Source organism: Callithrix jacchus, chromosome 9 (assembly GCF_049354715.1).
Source record: "Callithrix jacchus isolate 240 chromosome 9, calJac240_pri, whole genome shotgun sequence".
Taxonomy (NCBI): domain Eukaryota; kingdom Metazoa; phylum Chordata; class Mammalia; order Primates; family Cebidae; genus Callithrix; species Callithrix jacchus.
In genome coordinates this window covers 11,379,174-11,386,576 of record NC_133510.1, presented here as the reverse complement: position 1 = coordinate 11,386,576, position 7,403 = coordinate 11,379,174, and the positions used below count along the sequence as shown (strand labels likewise).

Genomic DNA, 7,403 nt, shown 5'->3' with positions numbered 1-7,403 from the left:
CAATTCAGTTGGGATCTCCTTCATTTCCTTTCCCTAACGGCCCCCAAACCGGAGGAAAACCTAGAAGAGCATGGAAATGCTCTATTCCCAGACCAAAAATTTTCCATTTAAAGGAAATTTGGGGCCTGGCTTCGTCTGCTCCAGTGTCATCAGGGTTTTAAACAATCAAATAAATCTCCCTTGCTAGTGGATACTTCATTCTCTGCCTCTGCTCCCAGGATTCATCACCATAGTTATCTTCAACTACTGCCTTGGTGCCAATGATGACATGGCACCTGGCCAGTGGTGAGGGAAAGTTACCCTTAAGGACCTTCCCTGTGTAAACTTGGACTCAAATTCAACATGAGTAGGGAAAGAGGCGGCCAATTCAGGGACTTCTGGACCAGGCCACCTGGCTGAGAAGTTTGCTGTGAAGAATACCTTGTTCAGCTCTACACCTGGCTAGAAGGGCTTCTTCCACCTCAGACATGTGATGTGGCTTACACAGCAGTCCAGCAGGAATTACGCCCATGTAAAACAATCATGCAGTCTCATGAAGTAGCTGCTCCTTTAGTCTCCCCCACTTCATAATTTAGGGTGCCAACCATTGGATGAGCTCACGCTTGCCAAGGCACATTTCCTTCCCCACTGGGTGCTCCACAGCAGACCCAGTTCTGGGAGACCACTCAGCCCTCAGTGCAGTTCTAACGGGTCTAGCCCAAAGGCCTTCAGGCTAATCAACTTCAGATTACTTTGGAACATGCTTTCTCTTTGTTTTTTTGAACACATTTTGAAGGAGATCCAGGTGCCCGGGGTGGAGTGAGGCTCCTGAGTGCATTATTAAGCTTTCTCAGGGAAGTAAGATCAGGGTGGTATGGGAAAAAGAGCACCAGCTATGGAATCAGATAAAGCAGAGTTTATAACCTGGCCCTACCACCCACAGCAATGCCATCTTGGAAAAAGTGTCCATGATTCTTGAGTAACCGTTTCCTTCTCTAAGGCTTGGAAGGGTTTCTTTGAAAAGTAGAGACACTAAGGAAATTGCCTGGCACATAATACACATTAATAACGGGACTCATTATATTCATCTGGGTAAGTCCTTTCTCCAGAAAATTGGTGGATAGCTGAATAAGGGGTCTTCTAGCCAAAAATCTTACTTCCCATCCATCAAACCTTACCAGTTACTCTCTTCACATTTTCTTCTCTTTCCTCTTCATTATTCAAGAAAAAAAAAAAATGGGTGGGCACAGTGGCTCATGCCTATAATCCCAGCACTTTGGGAGACTGAATCAAGAGGGTTGTTTGATCCTAGGAGTCTGAGGCCAGCTGGGGCAACATAATGAGTCCCTCTATCTACAAAAATACAAAATAAAATAGCTGGACGTGGTGGCCTATGCCTGTGGTCCCTGCTACTCAGGAGGCTGATGCAGGAGAATTGCTTGAGTCCAGCAGGTAGAGACTGCAGTGAGCTATGATGACACCACTGCACTCCAGCCTGGATGACAGTGAGACCCTGTCTCCAAATAAAAACAGAAAAAAAATTAAAAAGAAGTAACTTTAGCATAGTGATAATTCTAGATGTCTCTTTTTCCAAATGAACTGGCCTCAAAATCCTTTATCCCTGCATAGTACTTACAAAGAGTGCTTGCTTACACTGTATCTGTAGCTTCATAACAACCCCATGCAAAATGTTTTTTCTCTCATTTTAAGAAAAAAGAAACTGATACTCAGGAGAGGGTAAATCACTTGGTCAAGTTCCCATAGACAGAAAGCAGGAAAGCTTGGTTTCAAATCAAGATCCTCTGATTCCTTTTTACATGTTCTGTTACATTATTCAAAAAGGAAACTCTGAAACCGTTGTCAGCCTTTGATACAGAAGTTTCTTGAATTGACTAGCAGAGAATAGGGCTTTTAAGAAGTGCTCATAGGACAAGTAAGTCTGGTTGGAGGGAAGAGCCGGACAGGGTAGTGATCTGGAATTTGCTGGTTGGGGGGAAGAGCCGGACAGGGTAGTGATCTGGAATTTGCTGGTTGGAGGGAAGAGCCGGACAGGGTAGCGATCTGGAATTTGGAGTCCTGAGAAGTAGGTGGGGGCCAGTGGTGTTTCCTGAGAAAAGAGGTGAATGAGAGCGCTCATGTCATGAAATGTGGTGTACCAAAGAAAGGAAACGTACCTGAAAGAGATGGAAAAGACACTTTCCCAAAGCTATAATTTCACCTTGGGCCAATCCGAGCTCTCTTCTTTACTGTATTGATTTCGTAAACCTCTCCAACTTTTTCATGGCCTTTACTCAGGAATGTCACCTATAAGAATGTAGCCCACTTTGTTCATAGACTAGAAATGGCTGGGGACATAGCAGAATGGAAGCCCATGGTCCCAGGTGAGGCTCTCTGGAAAGAGACAGTCTGGTGAAGGGATTAAGGAGGAAAAAAACTCTCTGGTGACTGAGTAGGCGCAGGTCAGCACAATGCCAGGAGAGGAGAGGGCAACCAGGTAGCTGAAGTGAATACAGCCCCCAGATTTCAAGAACGTAAACCTTGAGGGTATTTGAAGAAAAAGGAGTAGGAGCTAAATACAAGTGAGAATAGAAAGATTAGCAGAAACAGCATTTAAGAGTGAGGACACTCAAAGTCAGAAGTGTCCGAGGATAATGAGACAGGAGGAGCGTGTTTGTGTGTACTTGTGTGGGTGTACTTGTTTGTGTGAACAGATGACAATATCACCATAGCAGCTTCAACCCCACTTCCTGCTGAAGAGCATTTGTATGTCACTAAAGGTACAGTTCAAGGGATGGGAACACAGAATGCTAGAACTAGAAGGAATCTTTGATAAGTTCACATAAATTGAGGTCATGGGAATTGAGTGACTGGGCTCAAGTCACACGGCTACTCAGTGGCATTGCTAGCATGCTCTGTACGGTTCATTGGCTTTGGCACAGAGTCAGAAAAATACTTCAGCAAGGAATCAGAGGAAAAGGATTAAAAAGGTTCTTCAAAAGCCGCCAACCGACAGACAGAAAGGAGAGGGGAAAATGTTCCAGGAAGCACAAGTTGAGTTATGAAAAGTACCAGACAAAAAGACAATTTAGTCTTAGGAAAAACAGATACTCAAAGCAGAAAAGGCATAAGACACTGTCTCAGAAAGACACATGAAAAACAAAAAAATATAATTCTATGGACAGCTTGATGCCAGAGTGTGATAATAAAATGCACGCCATAAATATTTGATTTTGCATGAAGAAATGCAGGGAACTGGTTTGCTGAGAGGAAGGAGGTTTGGATGGTCACTGAAATTTAAATCAAAAAAGAAGATGAATAAACCTAGTTTGTTAAGTGAAAGCCTGCAGTTGGGTGTTCCAAAAAGGGACCTCCAGTAGGTTTTACAGTGATTTATAAATACACATAGACAGTTTCAGAAACAAAGAGTCTATGAGAGCTATAAACTAGGCCTTGGGTTTCACTCTTGCCCCAGAAACGATTAGAAATGAAATACTTGTTTAACAAGTATTTATTAAGTACTCATTATGTGCTAACACCCAAAATTGCAAAACTTTAAACAAAATGATATTAAAGCAGAAGCTGTAACATTGTAGTGTCGGGTTTATAATACACAGAGATGTGATGCAGGTGACAACAAACTAATGTGACATCTTTATCAGATAGATATAAATGACAAAGGGGTAGGCGATAAGTTGATCTGTAAGGCTATCAGGTGCTTTTGTGTTTTTTTTTTTTTTTTTTGACCTCTGCAATTTTTATTCCAAAGTAGAGAGAACCGTCTCAGAAGGTGCAGCATAAGGGTTCATCAGAGCCAACCACTGACAAGTGTGGAAACACACTGGTGCACACCACAAAAAGACGTCCTATCAGTCCATGCACGATGGATGCAGGGACTTCTGCCTCCCAGACTTCAAGTTCAAATGGCTCAGCTGCTCCTTGCAGACCTTCCTCCAAAGTGTGCTGTCTGGCAGGATCTGTGGGTGCCTGTCGCAGTCTCCGAATCCATTTTACGGACTACCAAGAGCCCCGTGCTAGGTCCCTGGCACTGCAGCGGTGCTGGATGTAATGTAATGGAAATGTCATCGTGCCTCCCCAAAGCTAGATCTGGGTCTAAAGATGCTGCAACCACTGGGTCCACACCCCTGCCACTGCTTTCACACTGGCAGGGCCCCAACCCTTTTTTAGGAGTCACAGATCCCTCCTTCCTTGGAAACCTAGGCCCCATTTGGCCTGAAGGGGCAGAAACAATGGAGATCTCATCTGACCAAAAGTGTGAAATCAGCGCCCAGGAAACTCAGTTAACAATCTGGACAATTAAGGAAACTCTCCAAACAGAGTCTGTGCCACAGACGCGCCTGCAAAGACCAACGTGGCTAGAGTGGGTGGGAGGGGAACAAGGGAGGTGAAGAGGAACACAGACAAGAAGGGAAATAAGACAGAAGATGGTTCAAGTGACAAGAAACTAACACAGACAGCAGGTGGAGCAGGACGACCAAGGGGGTGTAATCCTGAGCAGGTTTCCAGTTCTAAAGGATTTTGAGTGTCACATCTTGCCATGAAGCTACTGTGCCCAGGGCTGGCAGGCTGGCAAGGCCTGCAGTAAATGAGAAAATACACTCACCAGGTCTTTCTGGGACTTTCAGTGATTAACCACATTAGATGGACTTCAAGATACACTGGCTTTACAATAAATTCCACAACACACCAGTATTAGTACAGCCTGAATCCAGGGCTGGTCAGAGAATCGAAAAGGTTGTAGTCCCTGAAAACAAAGTGTTACAAGAACATATGCACTAGAGATGTCTCCAAGGTGGCGTCTGCCCACACTAGCTGGCCAAAGTGCTATTATATTTCAGGGAAGAGAAGAAAACCAAAGAATTAGAGAAGCTAAAACCAGGGCTGAGACTGGAATTGGCAAATCACAAATCTTTGCTCAGAGCTCCTTTCTGAGGGGCAAAGGCCCCGAAGGCCCGATCACCGGTGCTAAGCTGCAGTCTCTGAACCTTAAAAGCCAACCACTCTATTAACAACCAGAAAAAATCAGTGACTAGGGTCAAGAATGAACACTCCCAGGGAATAACACCAGCCTCACTTTAGAAAGGGAAACACCCAACTGCAGTGTGGAAAACCTTGTTATCGGCAACAGCACTGCCGTCTTGTTTCCCCTAGGTAGCTGCTTCCAGGGAAAGGTGACAAGTATGGCAGTTAGTCATCTACATATCACTGGGGTACAGGGGAGGTGGCCAGGAGCACCAGCAGGTGAATGACCTACTATTTAACAAAATGGGTGTGAGAAAAGGAGGCTTCTTTTCCCTCCTTTTCACTTTTGCTCCAGCCTATCAGCAGCCAGAAAGGCCAGATGGTGACAAGGTTTGAACCAAGGTGTGGACGGTCCTGCATGCAGGGCTCCCTGTGGATACCTTCTCAGGGCGTGCATCCACTGTGTGAACAAAGTCACCCAAGCCATTCTTTCCCTCCCCCAGTAAATGTGAGAGTGAGAGAGACAAAACTGGGACTGTTCCATTCCCTAAGCACCTCGCATGGTGGTGGCACTAGCTCCTCCTCCAAGACGTCACAGAAAACAGCAGGTTGGAAACTAGATCACAATCACTCCTGAGTGTCTTCACAGTTAAGACAGGCACACATTTCAAAAGGCAGCCTCTGGGCCCCCTCTCTCTTTCACGCACACAAACTCACATACACTTGCGCGCTGTGGGAACGCTGTTCAGCCACTGAGTGTGGCTGGCTCATGTCAGGTAATGCACCACAAGGAACATGACCATAAGGGTCACCAACATCCCGCCGATCATGAAGTACTTGTTCTGGAAAGCCCGCTTCTCCATGAGCCACACCACTGAGTTGGACAAGCCCATCGTGTTGGCAATGTCAGGGATCTTCTTGAGTCCCCTTCAAGGTCAGTCTCTGGGTCCTCAGTCCATCTAAAATATTGTGCCCATGTAAAATGAGGTCGTCCATGCCTCATTTAATCACTGAGTTAAACTGCAGTGATTCCTCCATTGGTATGGCGGTGTGAGAGTCGTTAGCGGTGAAGGTTCGAGACAGAAGCTCTTCTCTCTGTCTCTCCTACTGTTCCCTTGCATGGCGCTGATGCTGGAAGTTTCTGACAGCAGTCTGTAGGTGCTGGACATCATACTTTAACTGGTCAACCCAAAGTTTGGCATTCTGCCTTTGGTTAGGGGGCTCCTTGCTGGACAAAATCTCCAGGTGTTCTAGACGGCTGACTATCTGGTCTATGCTTGCTTGGATTTTGTTTTCTACTGAATGCACAGACTGCTTGTCTGCAGTCTCCAGGCGTCCCATGCAAGACTGGATCTCGTGGACCTGCTTGTGCGTTTGCTGGTACAGGGGGTCCATGTGGCCGGCCCCACAGGCCATGGTTGTGGCCAGCTATCAGGTTCTTACATTTTACATGAAGTAGTAAAATATTAACTCTATGACTCTAAAAAGTTAGGAATATATACTGTAATGTCTAAGCAATCACTTAAAATGCAAAAGGGCTAACAGATAATTTTTATAAAACATTAAATTAACCCAAAAAGAGCCAGGAAGGCAGTACAGAGCACAATAACAAATGAGACAAATAGAAAACAAAGAAAAAAATATAGACTTAAATGCAATCAAGTCAATAATTACATTAAATGTAAAAGGACTCAACACTCCAAATAAAAGACAGAGATTATCAGAATGAATAAAGAAGTAAGACCCAAGCATATGCTGCCCATAAAAGACATAGTTTAAATATAAGGATACTGATAAGTTAAAAATACGAATAGAAGAAAACTATACCATACAAACAGTAAGCACAAGAAGATGGACGTGGCTCTATGAATGTTAGATAAAGTAGGCTTCAGGGCAAAAAAAGGAAAGTATTACTGGAGAGAAACTAAACATAAACGGGAGCCTCTGCAATTAAGCATTAGATTTCTGACTATAGAACCTAAATAATCAAAGAAAACAGAAGTAGGGGCGGGGGGGATGCAGTATGTACAGCAATTTCCCCAAATTCCCTGTAGTTTATTTTGAAAATAATTTAAGACCACTTGGTTCAATCACACTGAACTTCCTGGGTTCTCACTAGGAAAGATGAAAGGAATATTTTCAAAGAATAGGCTCTTCAACTAGAAGGGAAATTTGGAAACACTGAGCTGTGTGGACTCTCCAGCTTTATGTATAATTGACATGAATGGGGATGACCAGCCATTTGTTTAACAAGTATTTATTAAACTCTTGTCATGTACTAGGCACTGGGTTGAGCATTTGGTGAACGATTCACACCTAGCCTCTTCCCTCATACTGATAAAACAAAGAAGCCAACAAGTCACTATACCAGCTATAAACAGTGATAATTACTTTTTATTAAAATCTCATTTTACTTTAGATTCTAAGGTTACGCGTGCAGGTTT

General features: G+C 44.1%; 1 pseudogene; it reads right to left on the bottom strand.

The window, feature by feature from the left end:
• Positions 1-5,650: 5,650 nt before the first annotated feature.
• LOC100391843 (Golgi SNAP receptor complex member 2 pseudogene) lies at positions 5,651-6,354 on the bottom strand (annotated as a pseudogene).
• Positions 6,355-7,403: the final 1,049 nt, after the last annotated feature.